Source organism: Dipodomys ordii, unplaced genomic scaffold (assembly GCF_000151885.1).
Source record: "Dipodomys ordii isolate 6190 unplaced genomic scaffold, Dord_2.0 Scaffold83, whole genome shotgun sequence".
In the NCBI taxonomy this organism is placed as follows: domain Eukaryota; kingdom Metazoa; phylum Chordata; class Mammalia; order Rodentia; family Heteromyidae; genus Dipodomys; species Dipodomys ordii.
The window spans coordinates 7,133,640-7,152,543 of NW_012267299.1; the positions used below are offsets into that span (position 1 = coordinate 7,133,640).

General features: G+C 36.4%; 1 protein-coding gene across 1 annotated transcript in view; it reads left to right on the forward strand.

Annotated features, from left to right (window-relative positions):
* Pde4d (phosphodiesterase 4D, cAMP-specific) overlaps positions 1-18,904 on the forward strand; it is a 1,420,835-nt gene that overhangs the window by 265,944 nt on the left and 1,135,987 nt on the right. The gene's annotated exons all lie outside the window — the stretch shown is intronic.

Consider the following 18,904-nt stretch of genomic DNA (forward strand, 5'->3'; position numbering starts at 1 on the left):
AGCTGCAGAGCTTCTGCATGGCAAAGGACATAGCCAGCAAGATCAATAGAAAACCCACAGATTGGGAGATGATCTTCACTAGCCATACAATGGATAAGGGTCTCATATCTAAAATATACCTGGAACTCAAAAAATTAAATTCCCCCATCAAATAACTGCCTGATAAATACGTGGGCTAAAGACTAACAGAGAAACTTTTCTAAAGAGGAAATAAGAATGTCCAATAGACACATGAAGAAATGCTCAACCTCTCTAGCCATAAAAGAAATGCAAATCAAAATAACATTGAGATACCACCTCACCCCAGTTAGGATGGCTAAAATCAAGAACTCTAATAACAACAGATGCTGGAGGGGATGTGGACAGAAGGGAACCCTATTGCATTGTTGGTGGTGAGAGGGTAAACTTGTTCAACCACTTTGGAAAGTAGTATGGAGGTTCCTCAAAAGACTCCACATAGAGCTCCCCCATGACCCAGCAGTCCCACTTTTGAGCATTTACCCAAATGTTTACAAACAAGACCACACTAAAGCTACCAGCACAACTATGTTTATTCCAGCATTATTTGCCATAGCTAAGATAGGGAAGCAACCCAGATGCCCCTCAGTAGATGAATGGATCAAGAAAATGTGGTATATATACACAGTGGTCTATGCCTCCATCAGAAAGAATGACATTGCCCCATTTGGTAGGAAATGGAAAGACTTGGAAAAAATTATATTAAGTGAAGTAAGCCAGGCCCAAAGAAACATAGGTCCTATGGTTTCCCTTATTTGCCATAACTAGTATATGTCTGAGACAAGCAGAAAAGGTCAGATAAGATGATGTTAAGCTAAATGAACCCCAAGATAAGGACACAGTGTTTTTTTCTTGCTATTTTGTGTAACATATTTACAAGATATTTCTTTGTTGCTTTGTATGCCCCTCCCCTCCCTCCACACCACGGTATAACCCCTGTTTTCACTGTATTTCATGTTGGTATAATTTGTGGAGGGGAAGAGAAAAAACAAAATGTTTAAACAGGGATACAGGTTGACCCATTGCAACAATGAGATGTACAAGATGCTATGTTGAAAAATGAACTTTACAATTTAGGCGGGGGTGGTGGGGTGGTGGAGTGAGGGTTTGTAGTTGTGGCGATGGGAGAGAAGGGAAAGGAGGGGAAAAACAAAGGAGAAGACAACAATGCTTGATAGGAAATGTACTCATTACCTTGCTCATGTAACTGTAACCCCTCCTCTGTACAGTTTTCTCACAATATAAAATTTATTAAAATATTTTTTATTGGGGCTGGGATGGTGGCTCACTGATAGAGTTGCTTGCCTCGTATGTGTGCTTCCCTTGTATGCATGAGGCCCTGGGTTCCATTCCTCAGCACCACATAGCAGAAAATAGCCAGAAGTGGCGCTGTGGCTCAAGTGGTATAGCACTAGCCTTGAGCTGAGGAGCTGAGGGACAGCGCCCAGGCCTAGAGTTCAGCATGCCCAACTGACAAAAAAAAAAAAAAAAAAGGTATTATTGTAAAGGTGATGTACTAGAGGACATAGCTAGCAAGATTAATATTATCAGACAAGGGCCTCATATCAAATATATATTTAGCTATATTTAGATATGTTTGTTAAAATATATTTAGAGCTAAACAAATTAACCCCCAAAAATAAATCCTCAAAGGATCAATGACCCAATTAATAAATGATCTAAAGAGTTTAAGAGACATCTCAGAAGAAGAATGGCCAATAAGAACCTACATTAAAAAAATCCTGACTTGTTTTCATTTCTTGGTATTCACTTTGATAAACATCATTTTATAGGATCATATGCACCTAGCTATTGAGCCCTTATGATAATCTCCTTGTTTTATATGATAATATTGTTTTTTATGATAATCTGCCTTGTTTTATTGTACTGTGTGTGGTTCTTTTTTTCCCTTCTGTTTTTTCCCTTTTGTCACTGTTTTTGATTTCTATACCCTTTGTCTTGTATCTAAGTTCATCTGATTTGGGGAGTAGAAAGGGAAGCACAGAAATGGTGGGACAAAGGGTGAACTAATTCAGCAGTGAAACTCACTGGACACTATGTTGGAAATGAACTATTCAATTTGGGGGTAGGGGACTTGAAGAGAAAAAAGTGGGAGAAAATGAGGGAGGAAGTGACACTGTTCAAAAGAAATGTACTTATTACCTGATTTATGTAACTGTAACCCCTCTATACATCACCTTTACAGTTAAAAAAAAAAGGATCATGACCAAATGTAATGCAGTCTACTGAAATATGGAAAATCCATCACTAGAAAAACTAACAAGATTCCGAGGCACTAAGGTTTACTTAATATTTTAGCTATGTTAATTACTTAGTTTTGGCAGTGTAAAGATGTTAATGTTTGGAGAAGCCATGTGAAGAGGAGATGTGAATCCTAGGGTACTTTCTTTTGCAAATTTACTGTAAATTTTTAGTATTTCCAAAATTTTAAAAAAGTCATTTAAATATCCAAGGTGAGGAGATTATTCATTTATACCTTAAAATTTTAATTCACTTTAATTTTAAATCGCTACTTTTTTCTTCTTTTTAAGTATTATTATTAAGGTGATGTACAGAGGGGTTACATTTATATATATCAGATAAAGAGTACATTTCTTTTTGGACAATGTCACCCCTTTCTTCACACTTTCCCAGCTCTAAATAACTTTGTTAAAAATAAAGTTTCTCTACCCGTACCCCATACCTCACAAATCAGAATTGGGAATGTGTGTGTGTGTGTGTGTGTGTGCATGTTTGTGTGTGTATGCATATGCATATTAGAGAGAAGTGATCTTTGTGTCTACTTAAATATAAGAATCCTAGTTTAGAGCTTTCTTTTTTAAAGCTTCTATTCTTTGAAAAATGTAAGTGAACCTGCTAGACTTAGGCCTGTAAATGACAGACTGTATGTAGTCTGACATAGGACTCTTGTAAAAGTTTGCTAGTTTATAGCACAATGGGTGGGGAAGAGTATGAACATTCTTTACAAGTAGCACAGAGCACGCTGCAGACTAGCTCCTTGGTGAGACCACCTGGTGAGAATTATTTAAAAATCCAACCATTTAGGTGTAACACAATTGTCCTAAAGGCATACAGAAACTGGAAAATAATTTATTTAAAAAAATCTATCAATTCTGGATTTGTAAACAGGAGCTACCTCAGCAATCCTTCTCAGTAGTAGTAAAGTACAGGGAGTTGAGATGGGCTATATGATGAAGAACATCATCAACTGACTTTATTAGAACAGAAGCTGAGGAAGTTCAAGACTCCAGCCTTATAGAAAACAAATGGAGATCATACTAACACACCTTAAAGTAAATATTCATGGAAACTCCAATGTCAATAAATTAGGTAACTTCTACAAAACGGACAAATTCCTACGGAGACAAAAATGACCTAAGCTGATTCAATAGAAAATAAAAGCCATGAATGAACCTAAAACAGGTAAAAAGATTAAGTTAATAATTCAATAATTAGGAACAATGAAAATCCTAGATGCATATGGTTTTATAATAAATTCTAACAATATTTTAAAAAAGTAAGCCTTTTCCCCCTTCAAAATGAAAGAAACTAAAGAAATTCTCATTAACTACTAAACTAAAAACATATTACTGAAACCTCTCTTGTAGTTTCTGAAAAAATGATAAACATAGAGTCAGCTTACGATCCTCTACTCCTTTATTTTTTATATATATCCAAGAAAAAGTCAACCTTGTGTACACAGAAACTCTTAAGTAAATGTTGTGTGTGTGTTTTTTTTTTGGGGGGGGTCCGGTCATGGGGCCTGAACTCTGGGCCTGGGCGCTGTCCCTCAGCTCTTCAGCTCAAGGCTAGCACTCTACCACTTGAGCCACAACGCCACTTCCGGTTTTTTTTCTTTTTGCTTATGTGATGCTGAGGAATCGAACCCAGGGCCTCAGGCATGCAAGGCAAGCGCTCTACCACTGAGCCACCTTCCCAGCCCCTCTTAAGTAAATGTTGAAAGCAGCATTGTTCATCTCAGCTTGATTAAAAAAGTGGAAGTAACCCAAAGTTCATCAACTGATGAACTAATACACAACATCAACACTCATCAAACGAATAAGTTGATCAAAATAAAATCTATCTATAATATGGAATTTTCTGTAGAAATTAAATACAACTGAGTTTTATTTAGAAATTAAATACAACTGTTGCTGCCTGCTACACTGTGAGTACAACTTGAAAATATTAAGCGCAGTGAAGGAAGCAAGTCCCAACGTAACATACGTTATATAATTCCATGTACATGAAGGATTCACCATAGCCATATCTATGAAAAGCTGATTAGTTGCTGCCTAGGGCTGAGAGATTTGGGGCAAGTGGGGACGTAATTACTGATGAATATGAGGTTGAAATGTTATAAAATTGATTGTAGTGATGATTCCCTAACCCTGAAGTATGTAAACTGTTGAATTGTGCATTTCAAATGATCTGTGAATTCCATCTCAAGGTGGCATGGTATGTGGCAGTCATTTAATAGTGGTCAAGGTTACCACCTTGAGTACCCAGAGTCAATCATTCCATAACAGACATGTTACCTAGCAACAACATTCTCTCCCCATTGCTTAATAACACTGGTGCCTGTGTCATAGTGTTAGGAATATTAAATGAGTAAATATTGGAAAACACTTAAAGAAATACGTAAGCACAGGGTAAACACTATATCAGAGTTTGATAAATAGTGGATATGAGATTAGGCAACTACAATTTTGTTCCTTGGGAACAAACTCAGAGTTTGACTTTCCTCTTTTAGGTTGTTAAGAGGGTAAATAAATAGGGGCACTGGTGGCTCATTCCTGTAATTCTAGCTACTTCAGAAACTAAGACCTGAAGATCATGATTCAAAGCCAGACCAGGCAGGAAAGTGTTTGAAACTTTTAGTTTGATGTGGAAACACAAAAGCCTGATGTGGAGTTATGTTTCAAATGATAGAGTATTAGCTTTGAGCGGAAAAAGCTGAGGGACAGTGTCTAGGCCTTGAGTTCAAATCCTAATACTGACAAACAAAAATAAATGAATAAATAAATGCAAAGTAGATGGCAGTTAATGCTTTTGGTTTACAAAAAGAAAAGTTCACATTCCTATATAAACCTATAAATATTACTTTTGTTTGTTTTTTTGCATTTCTTTTCTTTTTTATTCTAAAGTTACATAACTAAGGAATATTTCTTTTAATTTTTTTTTGTTTTGAAATCCTATTGTTTATGGACATCCTAAATCAGAGGTCTCTATCTTTGTCCAGTGAGCCATAGATACCAAAGAACAAATGTGTCTCAATATAAAGTTTTAATATTAGAAGAACATATACATATAAATATTTGAATAGCTAGCATAATATATATTAATAAATATGCATTACATTGAACAATTCACATAGAACTCAAGTGAGTCTGTGTGTTTGTGCATGTGTGTGTTTGTGTGTGTAGACAAGGCTTCTTTCTGTTGCTCTCCTTAAAAATTACATACTTATATTTGATGTGTTCAAGCTTGTGTGTTTGTGCTAACTTTGTCCCCATGAGATTCTGTTTTGAGGTATTTGCATAGATTTTGATCTTTCAGCTGAGTTAGATTTATTTGACATTCTGCTGCCTGGTTTCTAGTAATATTTTCAATTGGTAGAATGACTGCTACTGAATTTCCATGTGTTCACTGTTTTGATTTCTTATTTTCATTAAATTTTCATATTTCTGCTAACTCTCAGAAGACCTTTTAAACAATTTTATTTGGTCTGCCTCACCCAGACATTAAAGTGTCTGGCACTTTCAATTCTTCCAAGAAAATATGTTAGTTCTGTAGAACAAGTTTCCATTATACTTCTTACATTTTCCTGGGCTGGTTGGAAGGCTTCCTTTTGAGTTGTGAATAGTTTGAACCACCCTGATGGGTATTAAAATATTTTAGAAATAATCACTCTTCTGGAGAATTGGTGAAATAACTGGTTTGACTTAGCACAGAAGTGCACTAGAAGCAATGCACAGGCAATCTTTCTTTATTGGATGGGGGTCTGGAAGGAGACAGGACAGTGGTTCAGAGACCACAGGGAAGGCCTCGTACCTCTTCAGGATGTCTCAGGAATGTGCTGCTCATCTTGTTTGCCAACTCTGAATTTGATAGTACATAAGACAAAGGGATTCAGCTGCTGTATTTTGTCCCATCTTGGAAAGTAAGGCAAAACATTGTGCTGGAAAATGATTGCTGATCCGCTTGGTAATCCAAAAAGAATTGACCGGAGACTTAAAGGATTTAAGAAAGTAGGATTATTTATTGATGCAAAAAGCTTAGTATAACCTGCTTATACCCTTGCCAGCAACTGAATTATTGTCTTAAGAGAACAGAAATATAGTAAAAACCAGATTCTTACTTAATATCAGCTGCTATTTTAACGTGTTTCTGGCACTATTTCATTGTGTCTTAATGTTACTAAACTTTATATTGCAGTTGCTGAGAATTGCTTTAACTGAAGCAATTTAAATTTGCATATCCTACTGAGCTACTTTGTTCATGAAACACTAAAATCTGATAGTGGTGTTTTATATGGATTACAGAGTTAGAGACAGTTGGTTATAGATCTTGTGAAACACCAGTCTTGTACAGGATTAATGAGAATGATTAGAGAGAATTTATTAAACAGTTGACTTTGGGAATCCCTTTTCCTTTATTGTATGTAAACTTACAAGGGGATGTCTCTGACTTTTGCTGTCTGAATTACTAGTAATTGTGACATAATCACTCAAACTATTATGCAATTATTTCAAATATCAATACATCATTTACCATCTGGAATGAGACTGTGATTTCATTCGGGCCTTTTTGATGGTCATATCAAGGACACAGATGGCAGAATCATATTTACTCAAAGCAGAAGGATTTGGTGTTATGAGATATGAAAGATCAAAGATCTTGGTCATATACCAGAGAATGTATGTCTACAATTATTATTGTTCATTAGCATAATTTACTCCATCCCTTGAGTATGTATTTTTTCATATAATTTTTGTTTTTTGTGTCTAAGACAAATTGCCCACATTGTTGAAAGCATTGATTTTGATGGAAACATAGATTTCAAGTGATTATAATCCAATTTAAGTGAATCAAGTCATTGAAACAGCTCAGTCTTTATCACAAGCTTTAGAAACATCATTAGAACCTTCTCTCCACTATATAGCTTAGCTTTTCTCCATATGAGAATCATTCAAGCTGATTCTATTCATACAATATTATCACCAAGCTATGTACTTTGCCACAAGGTTTGCATCTTATTATTTTCAACAGCATCAGTAGAGTGGTAGCATCTCTCTCTATGTATGTATATATCTATATATCTTTAATTGTTTAGGTAGTGTGCAAAAGGGTTACCATTCAACATGTCAATTTATAATTACGATAATCTTGATTGACATAACCTCTTTACTCTCATTTACCTCATCATTTTAATAATTTTAATGTAAGTCTCAGGATTGACTCTCACTAGACTGACATAGGACACCTGATTATCACTAAACTTATTGTTAAGGCCAGGACAGAATGATTGCTATATGTTAGATTGTCTGAGATGAAGAAATGTTGTTTTCCCAAGAAAAATCATGGTATCATTATTAAAAAAATGGAAAAAGAAACCCTGTTTTCCATATCACTAATATTTAGTTTTGGTTATTCTTCCCTATATGAACTGTTACCAATATCAACATCTGCTTTCTTTTACTGCATGAGTATATTTTATATTTCCTATAAAACAAACTTCTACCTTTTAGGGAATGCCTTGAATATTTAATACATTCTCCATTTAAAAAGGTAGTAGTAATAAAGGATTAGTGAAAAGAAGAAACCTTAATCCTTACATATGCCAGAATGGATAATTTTATCTGACATCTTTCAGAACCTGATCCAAAGTCTACCTACTTCTAATAGATAGTGTTTTCTACTCCATTTCCATCAAGGCAAAGTTGACTTTAGGCTGTCAACATGAACCCCAAGATAAGTTTTTAAATGTTTTTTTTCTTTCTTGCGATTGTTTCTAACATATTTATAAGATGATTTCTTTGTTGCTTTGTATGTCCCTCCCCAACGGTATAACCCCTGCTTTCACTGTATTTGATGTTGGTATAATTTGTGGAGGGGAAGGGCAAAACAAACCATTTAAATAGGGATACAGGTGGACCCATTGCAACAATGAGATGTGTAAGTCCTTATGTCGAAAAACGAACGTTCAACTTTGGCCAGGGGGTGGGTGTGGGAGATGGGAAGGGAGGGGAAGGGGAAACAAAGGAGGAACAACAATGCTTGGTAAGAAATGTATTCATTATCTTGCCCATGTAATTGTAACCCCTCTGTTTGCATTTTCACAATAAAAAACCTTATTAATTAAAAAAAAAGAATTCCTCTTCTAGTGGCAGAAAAAGTCTCTGTACTGATTTATCCACTCATTATATGGATTGCTTCCACAGCAGGAAAAAACAAGCTAGAATGAACTTCTGCTTCTGCATTACAATGTCCTATTTTTACCCAGAATGCAATACTCAGGTATAGGGACATAGTTTCATTAAAAAAAAAAAACATGTATTTAAGAAATGTTTAATAATTTCTTTTGGGGGGGGTCCTGTCGTGAGGTCTGAACTCTGAGCTGGGCACTGTTCCTCAGCTCTTTAGCTCAAGGCTAGTGCTCTAACACTTGAGCCACAGCGCCACTTCCGTTTTTTTTTTCTTATGTGGTGCTGAGGAATCGAACCCAGGGCCTCAGGCATGTGAGGCAAGCGCTCTACCACTGAGCCACCTTCCCAGCCTCAAATGTTTAATAATTTCTAAAGGAAAAACGTACTCCAAAATCAGTACCCTGGTATTGTATATATGTTTATTTGAATTAGGGAAGGGAAGGGAAACAACAGAATGGTGAGACAAAGGACAAGGGGGGAACCAATGCAACAGCAATATTCACAAGACAATATGTTGGAAATGATCTGTACAACTTGGGGCGGGCGGGGGAGGGGAAGTAGGAGAAAAATGAGGAAAGGGGTAACAAAGTTGACAAGAAATGTGCTTATTACCTTCCTTATATCACTGAAAACCCTCTGTACATCACTTTGCCAATCAAAAAACTCAAAAAATTACTCCACTATTACAAAGTAATAGACTCTTATTTGAATAAGAGTAAAGCTCTCGAGATACATAGTTCTTTTAATTTCTAGATTCACCTTTTAGATTTTCTTGTTTACTTTAAAGACATTGGGTTTGTTGCTTTTGCTGTTGTTAGATTTTGGTCTTTCATAATTTATTGCTAATTAAAAATGCGATCAACAATAAGCATAATGTCTAAATTGTCATCCAGCCAAACCTCCTATATACTTGTCGTCTTGAGCATTTTAATGTGTTATTTGAAGTACATGGGAGTTATGTGGTTAGCACTATCCAAACAATTAATGTAATTGAGTGAAAATTCTCCTCAGCATAAAGAGTGTCTTCTTGGAGGAGTCTGAACTGTCATTAAAATGAAGAAGAGTTATATAAGTTTGCTTTTGTCCAAAAATGATTGGGCTGAAGTCCAGCTTTCTCTGGTCAATCCTTGCCGCGTAACTGCTATGTGTGCAGCTGCTTACTTCAAAATCAAGTGTGGATTCTAGCCACTCGATCTACTACTTTAAAACTAGAATTCTAAGAGGTAAATAGAAGTGTTCAATTAAATTAAATTTAAAAAAGAGAGAGATAAGATACAGCCACAAATATGACTTGTGTTTATCAGTGCTTTCTCCTTCAAGGAGAAAGAAGAAACAGAAACACAAATAAAAGAAATTGATTGCATAGGCATTTCCTTTAGATGACAGTAAGTAGACTGGCATACAGGATTTGAGCATTTTCATTGATAAGACCCTTGTTGAACATCTATCTGATAGCATGGATTTCTCCTTGGATCTTTGACAAATAGTGGCACTTTTCCCAACTTATTTGTAAATTGAGGATGAGGGCTCTTGTATCTTCTCAACTTCTCTAAAATATTCTGAAAACTTTAGCTCAAAAGTTAAATCTTTTCCTTTGCATCTTCATTCTTTCATCTTGTAAAATAACTACTTTATCAATCTCTAAGAATTTCATAATCAAGCAAGCTTAATAGCCTTGTCTTGGAAGAAAACATTGTGACTCACAAAAATAATACTTTATGAGAAAAGTAAATATGTTAGCGTTGTGAAAAGAATGATTTGCTTTTGTATTTTTTATATCCAAAGGTAAATAACATGTCATAAATTAAAAACAAAATAATGCTTGGTGAGAACTGGTATTAAAAGAGAACTGACGTTCTGAAGTGAATATATTTGTATGCCAGGATTTTTTATTATTTGTGAATGCTATGTGCATTCTGCTATGGTGTTCAAAATTCTCAACTTCACAATTGTTTGGCTTCTTATTCTATGCAAGAAAAGAGTGGTATTGACATTTTTAAAAAGCTAGATGCAAGCTAACTATGATGACACAGCCTGTAATCTCAGTACTTGGAAGACAGAGTCAGAATGATTGTGAGTTAGAGGCCAGCCTGGACTACACAGTGAGTTTCAGGCCATGGTGAAATTGATCCCTAGTGATTCTAGGCGTGGTGGTACATGCATACACACACACACACACACACACACACACACACACACACACACACACTCAATCGCAACTAGTTAGGAAGCAGAAGAACACAGTTAAAAGATGTCTTAGGCAAATCAACATGAGACCCTATATGAAAAAACTGAAAGCAAAAAGACAGAGGTGTGGCTCATGCCTAGCAAGCATGAAGTCCCTGGTAGGAAAAATCAAAAGGAAAGGAAAAGAAAGAGAAAGGAAAAGAACGAAATTTATTCTTTAGTGTAACTCTTAAGGCATGGTAGGGCCTTTAAGAGATTATTAGGTCAATAAGGAGGCCTGATGTCTTCTGAAGGGGCGAATTCTGTCTCGTGAGCAGGCTATAGTAAAGCAGATGTGGTTCCCTGTGTTGTGGCTCTCTCTGCTTTTTCTGGCTTCCCTCCTCATCTTATGATCGCCTCTGCATGTGCCACTGTGTACCTTCGGCTTTGGAGTAGTGTTTGGTAGAAAGTGTGAGGATGCCATGCCAGTGTCATGCTCTTAGACCTCCAGAACCAAAAAGTAACATAAATGTTTTTTAAAAATTAAATTTCCCCATCTCAAATATTCTGTTGGAGCAACAGAGACGTTATGTAGACACCATTTTCCCTGCTCCTTATCATTCTTCACTCTCGACTAGGAACAGCTAGACGTTGCTTACCTGTTCTAGCTGGTGGTAATTTCTATGACTATATTTAGCTGGCAGGTTTTAGTGAGCTGGGAGAGCCATCCAGTTTGACCTGTTAGGATGACTGGCTTCTCTCCTTCTGTGTATTCTCTGGGATTCTCCCTTTCCTCTCCGTTCTTTCATATAACCCCTCTATCGCTAACTTTCAACAGCAATCAGAGTACCCAAGAGTGGAAGGATAAACATTTCCAAGTCCTCTTTTTTCTTAGACCCAGAACTGGAACATTGGCACATCTGTAACCCTATTGGTTAATTGAAATCTCAGGACTATCCCAGATTTAAGGAGAGGGGAATATACCACACAGGGATGTAAATACTGGGCAGTATGTCTCATCAAGTGCTACCAAAGTTACAATCTCTGCATTATTATTTATGGATTCATTAAAATGACATACAGTGTTTATTTACTATGAGAAATATTTAAATATATGCTGGTTTTCCACATATTCTGTTATATTCTAGATGAATGGGTGTAGTTAAACCTGGTATTACTAGGGCTTTGTACTGTGTATGTGTGTGTATTTCTTTTTTCATTAGAGAGGGACTACAATTAGGACTACAATCCTTCTACCTACTCCTGCCTTATAGCTGGAAAATAGACATACACCAATATGGCCAGTTTATTTGTTGAGATGGGATCTCAACTTTTTGCCCAGTCTGGCTTTGAACCAGATATTTGTCTTTAGCGTTGTTAGAATTTTAAGCATAAGCCAGTATGCCTAGCCTGTCTCTGTGAAATACCTATGGTAAGAGAAGCAAACATGATTTTGCTTTTGTGAAAGTGGGTTTATGAGGAGAAACAGACAAGATCAAATAGTAAATGAATTTATGTATTTGTACATCTATGTGCATTTATAACAAAAATAAATTATAGTCTAATAGTAATGGGAAAGGAGAGGGTGCTATGAGCATACATGACTTTTAAGAAAAAGAAGTCAGAACAGTATTTCCTAAGGAAGAGATGTCTGAGTTAATATTTAAGTAGAATACCATAGAAAAGCAGATGGGAAAAGAAGCAGGAGGTGACCTTGAGGGTGGAGAGCACAAAGTATGGAGGGGGTGAGGTGTTTGAGGAATGAAAGCAGACAACGTGACTGATGCAGAATGCTTGGGGAAAAGCAATGTGAAATGAGGTTGCAATGGTAAATGAGAGCCAGAGCCTCATTGGTCATGATGAGAATTTGCTGGAGGAATAGAACACCACTGAAGTATCCAAGAGGTTATATGGGGTGATCACAAATAATGAGATTTCCAATTTATAAAAATAAAACAAGTCTCTATGTGGAGAATCAATTTGAGAGGCAAAGAAAGAATGTGGGAAGACGATTATTACAGAAGTGTAGGTGAGGTATAATGGTATTAGACTACATATGGAGATGAGTAAGCAGCTTAGGGCTGGTTAAGAGGTGGAATGGCAGGAATCTTCTTGGTATGGTATGGGAGACTGGAGGAGGGAAGGAAGAGCGAAAGAATTCTTAGGGGTTTCATCTTTGCAGAACACATTTGTGTATACGCTCTTGGCTATATGCAAGAAAATCAGGTGTTGACGCAAAAATGAGGAGAGACAATCAAATTGGATTCTTATATATTTAATTTGAGATATTTTAAAGAAATCCAAGAAGCATTATTGGATTTGATTTAGGATTTCAGTTATCAGGAGACATATCTGTTTGGAGATTAATTTATGATTGAGAATGATTGAGCATGGCTATGTAAAGATAATTTAGGGAGAGACAAGTATACTTGAATAGTAGAGGTAGATTTCTTCGATTAAAATTCATTTTAAAATATATCGTTATTTATATTTGTAAGACTGGAGTCAAGGTATAGTGCATTAAGGCTCACATTACATTTGGAAAGGTTGATTTCAACTGGGTCTTTCTTTCAGTTTTCTGGGGGCACCATATTTGTTTGAGAAGCTGTAATTTGGGATGCATTCTTCAGTGTTACTTCACTATTGGAACTCCAGTCACTTGAAGGCTAATACTTTGTTTTTTTTTTAGTCTACAACTGGGGATTCATGTTAACTTTCATTATCACTGGAAATGGCAATGGTGTAAAGAATTTTTAGACACATTAAAAGTACTCCTCTCATATTCTCAGAAATAATCTGTAAGTTGTTACATTTCAAGAAATACTCAACAATTTTGCTATCTTCAAAAACATTTTTTGCAGTGTGTATTCTAATGATAAGCAAAATAGACACAATTCAAGTTATTTTGTCTATTATATGCCATTAGATTTTTTTGAATTACTATTACCATCTTTTTGTCTAGTTATATTCAATCTTCACAGCCATATGCCGGTTGCTTAAAAAAATTCTGATTAGTAAGCTGCTTTGAGTTTTTTTGGCATTTGGTGTTTAACACAGGACCTTAATCAGCATGTGTGAGTACAGCCAAAACTCAGCATAATGAAAATTTTAATCGATAAAGTTTTGTCAGCAAGTAGTTATGAATATAAAGTTATATTTTATTATACTGTATATTTTATTGAAGTGTCCTCATGTAACCCTTTACCATGTACAATTTAATATATGAAAATAAATTTAAAAGAAAACAAACATCAAAGAGTCAATAGTGGACTGGGAAGATGGCTCAGTGGTAGAGTGTTTGCCTTGCATGCATGAGGCCTTGGGTTCTATTTCTCAGCACCACATAAGCAGAAAAAGCCGGAAGTGGCGCTGTGGCTCAAGTGGTAGAGCGCTAGCCTTGAGCTGAAGAGCTGAGGGACAGTGCCCAGGCCCAGAGTTCAGGTCTCACAGCTGACCAAAAAAAAAAAAAAAGCGTCAATAGCCTTTGCTTAAAAGCATGAATTCTGAAGCTGGAGTTTAAATTCTGATTATTTTTGTATGAACTTCAAGTTGCTTTAAAACTCTTGTGCCTCAGTTTCTCTAGCTATAAAATGAAAACAGCAATACAACTTATTCTATAGGGTGTTTATTATGCTTAGAAAAGGTTTCATGTGTGTGTGTGTGTGTATGTGTGTATACAGACAATAAAGAACATTATGTATAGTTTTAGGCACAGTGTTAGGTACTTTTATGTAAAAGGTGCTTGTATAGTTACTATGAGAACCTCAGAGAGAGTCTTTGTTAGAATTTCAAAAAGGAAAGTGTTGAGCTCTCGGCTTGCAGACTCAGTGATTCAATTTTATCAGTGCTCCTGGATTTAATCAGCCCACAGTCTTTCAGAGAAGGAATTGAACAAATGAGTTCATGAATGACTAATGTAAAAGCCAGAAGCACCATTTATAAAAGTGACAGAAAAAATATTTTGAAACAATTACTGAGGTGATTTTTTTTTCCTTTATGCAATTCCTTTTACCTATGTCTGTCTTTTTTTGAGGTATTAGTACCTATATGGCAGAGAAATGAAATTTCATACCAGAGGGAGGAAGAGAAGAGGGAGAGTCATGGGGGGGAGAAGAGAGAAAGAGAGAGACAGAGAGAGAGATAGAGACAGAGAGAGAGAGAATGAGAGACAGAGAGGGAGGGAGGGGGTGTTAATTGTTTTGCAGTTAGAATTATAAATAACTGATATAAATGCTAGGCACATTGTAACATTCATTTACTTATTTACTTGTTCATTCACTCATTTACTCTTCCAAGTCTTCATTTTTGCAGCAAGATATGCTATATTAAAGCAAATGCTGAGCTAGCTTCTTTGAGTTTCTCATGATCCTTAGAGTAACTTAGAAAATATTGTTTCTTTTCTTGCCCAGATTAAAATGCCCACAAGTTTTTTTGCTACATCACCTTGAGAGTCAAATTTCCCTTCTAGGCTACCCCAATGTCTTATACAGCTACTATAATACAAAGAAGTGAGCTTTAGAAACTAGCACAAGCTCTACAGCTTTAACGGTGTCTCTTACAATACTCTCTCTTAGGGGAAAGTCAGTAGCCATGTAAGAGAAGGATCACTACAGTGCTGGAGAATCTACCTCAAAATACTCTAAGACTTTTTCCATTTCCATCCACTCCCGCCTAGATAACAGTCACATTAATGAAGCCGTCTGGGACTTTTAAACATGTCCAACTACCAGCTCAACATTACCAACTTAACTAAAGTAAGCACAGAACTATTTAGCCAAGCTAGTCCTTAAATATCTGACCCACAGGCCATGATTGCAATTAATTCACTAAGTTTTAGATGGTTGGCTTGACTACAGCACATAACTACTAGAACATACCATTTTCTTTCTTGCTCCCAAGAGACTGTGATTAGGTAGAGGCATCTGCCTAATGTCAACTGGAAGTCTTTTGATCAGGGACAATCACAGGCTGTTATCCCAGGGATGTTAGAGAAAATGCTATTGAACTGTGTCTTGTCATTCCTACCTCCAAAAGGGGGGACCTCTATGCTTGAGTTTGGATGGGAACCTGCCACTCATTTGCTCTTCAGTAGTTAACATTAGCATTGGCAAATGTGGGTGGAGAAGCAATCCTCCATACCATCATGGCCTTCATTAATATCCTGAGTTCTAAATGGCAGCCGTCCACTCTCTCCATTTCAGACATAATCTCAGAAGAGACTGGGGAACATGGAGAATCTTGATTTCATCTGCAAAATCCACACATGACAGATTTTTCAAAAAACATGTTGAGTGTCTTGAAAGATGATTTTTGTACTAGGAAAACAATGGGGTTTGAGATAAGGATGAAGCAAAGCCATAGTAAACTGAAAAGCTATTCTTTTAGCACAATTGAGTTTTCAGGGTGTGAAATTAACATGCTATTATAAATTAAATATGTGGCATACAACAGTAAGCCAACTAGAATAAGCTCATTATCTGATTAGCTTATTCCTTCCTGGGTCCATTCATTCATTCACACTGGGCCTTAATCAGAATCCTGCAACTATGACGGTGCATACCATTACTAGGAAACTAAATTACTCATCAGGCTATTTAGTCATCATGAAGCCTGAACAAGGGTAAAAGGAGATGCTCTGACATCCAAGCTATGTGGAGAGATTTGGTGAAGCTCCTCTGCTCTATAGTACAGACCTCTTGGATGATTAGACTTCTTGAGCTGTTCCCAGTTCCATTCATTACATAATGAATCAATTACAGTAAATTCTGGTTTGTTGATTCCTATTTGGGTCCTTCTAACATGGCCATTCTACCAGTAATGGTTAGTTTAACCTACAGGTATGTTTTCTCTGCTAATCAGGTTATACTCAAAGGGCTATTTGGGGGGTTTGAAATCTTAAGACCTTAAGGGCTATCTCTTCAGATATCAGATTTCCTTTCTTAGGTATTAATTTTACTAATTTAACTAAAGAGTCCTAAGTACCTCACAATTGCCTGCATGTACTCCCTAAGAGGGACATTATTCCTCTCTTCATTCTAACTTGCAAGACTTTTAATGTACTGCCAGAAGCACCAAGCAAGAAAAATTTCAGTAAGAAAAGTGAAGTATTGACCTATATTCCCACAGGAAAGGGAAGTGATAGCAGACTTAAGGAATTGCCAGTAGTTTAATAAGACAAATTTAGAGTAACATTTCTCAATCTTGGCTGTACAAAAGAATTGCTGAAACCAGAATTTAAACCCGCTTCGTATCTAAACCTCATTAGGCCAATAAAATCAGGAAGTATGGGTGTGGACCTCAGGTGTCAGTAGTTCTAAGTCCCCAAACGATTTCAGTGTGTAAGCAGAATTGAAAATCACTGGCGTACAGTAAGGGAGACTAGAGTAGGTTGTAATTAAAGATAGAACTGGGTAGATGAAGAACAGACTTAGGAAGACATCCTGATGCAGAACTTTTTAGGCAATTTAGCACAGGGTGTTAGGTTCACCTACCTAACATTTTGGAGTCCTTTCCCTTTCCCACATATTTGCATAATGTTATTCTCAACAAATAGCACCTCTATCTCCTTGGGGCTATGAGCCACCCCCACTCAGTCCAGGAGTGAATCTGAACATTTTCATACCTCACCCTCCAGGGCACAATCCCTAAGCACTAATTGATGAATATGTAAATCTACATGCAACTTCCTTCCCAGTAGAACAGTTCTCTGAAAGAAAGGTCAGCTGAAATAAATAGTGGGCTCAGTGATTTAGCTTTCTCTCCTTATAGAACAGTAAAACAGCAGCTCAGAGAGCAGAGAGATGCAGTAATTTACATTGTCTCTCTGAGTTCTTTCAGCACTGAGCCAGTTAGCCTCCGTGGATCTGCCTTGACCTTGTGCCCTAGCCTGGCCTTCCTTTGCCTCTTTTCCTGCTCCTGGCTATTTCCTGGGTCTTCTTCATGATCAATTACCTTCACAGGAGTCTTTGTGGCAGCAACTCTTTCTAATAAAATTCAATTAAGATAGCAATGAGGAGTTTATCAAAGGATAAAACCTGTACTTCAGGAAGATAGTTTCAATCATTCTGAAGAATGACTCTGGGAAAAAAAAATGCCAGTAAGGAGGAAAATGAGATCAAACACTGTCACAATAAACTATGAGCCAGGGAATGTTTTCATTACACACGTATGTGTGTCATGTGTCTGCTTTTTAAAAAATGTTTTAATTAGTTTATATAAATTGTACAATATATCACGTTTTTAATTGGTTTATATCAATTCCATACATGCATAAAACATTCCTTGACCATATTTATCCCCTTCTTTCTCTACCCTTTTCCCTTTCACTTCTTAAGATTCTCCCTTTTTCTTAAAAGGAGCATAAATGCTCCATCCCTGTATTCCACAGATGAGAGAAATTACGCTATACTCATGTTAGTGGGACTGAACTAGTGTAGTTCATTTCACATGATAATCTCCCTACTATATTTTTAATGTTCTTTTTCTGCCATTCCTAGCCTAAGCTTTCATTTAGACTCTCATTTGATTTTTAGGTTTTGAATAACAGCCCTGAATGTAAAACCAGGGCCACACTTTGTTTCAATGGAGATGGACTAGAAATGGTGGGTTTCTCGCAGTTTATGAACTGAAATTTCCTTTTATAACTTTTATACCTCATAGATTTTATAACTCAGAGATGGATTCTAAGTTACATTTGACATAGGTATACCCCTCAAATATTCAACTAGAGGTTAGTAATTCATGTTTTCTGGTCTGCAGTTTTATTTTTGTTTTCACCCTTTGAATGTGGAAGATGAAGTCAATTATTCCTAAGGTCTCTCCCAGTTCTAAAATGCTATATTGGCAGTAGCCACCAGAATACATCAACAGAAGAACACTGAGTAGATTATCCCTCTAGCAATAGTCACTTCTCAATACAAACCAACAAAAATCATACACATGGTTTTTGTGAAAACAGTTCTCCAGGAAACTAACCTTTGCCCATTTTTTTAATGATATGTTTACTGCCGTTAACTTTGCTTTGAAAATGGGTAGCCATCTAATTGGGTTGATAAGGTCAGCATGCAGTAGGCTTGGAAAGAGATTGGATAATATTTGTGAGTGTGTATATTTGCCTAGACATGCCTTTTGTCTTGTTTATTGTACTTGAATGTTTAGCTTGAAACAGTAAGCCTGCTGTATGTGCTGTTTCATTAATGCTTTGTCGGGTGTGAGGTTTTCTAAGGTAATCTGACAAGAGAAAATATAATCATTTGAAGGGTGGTTTGAGA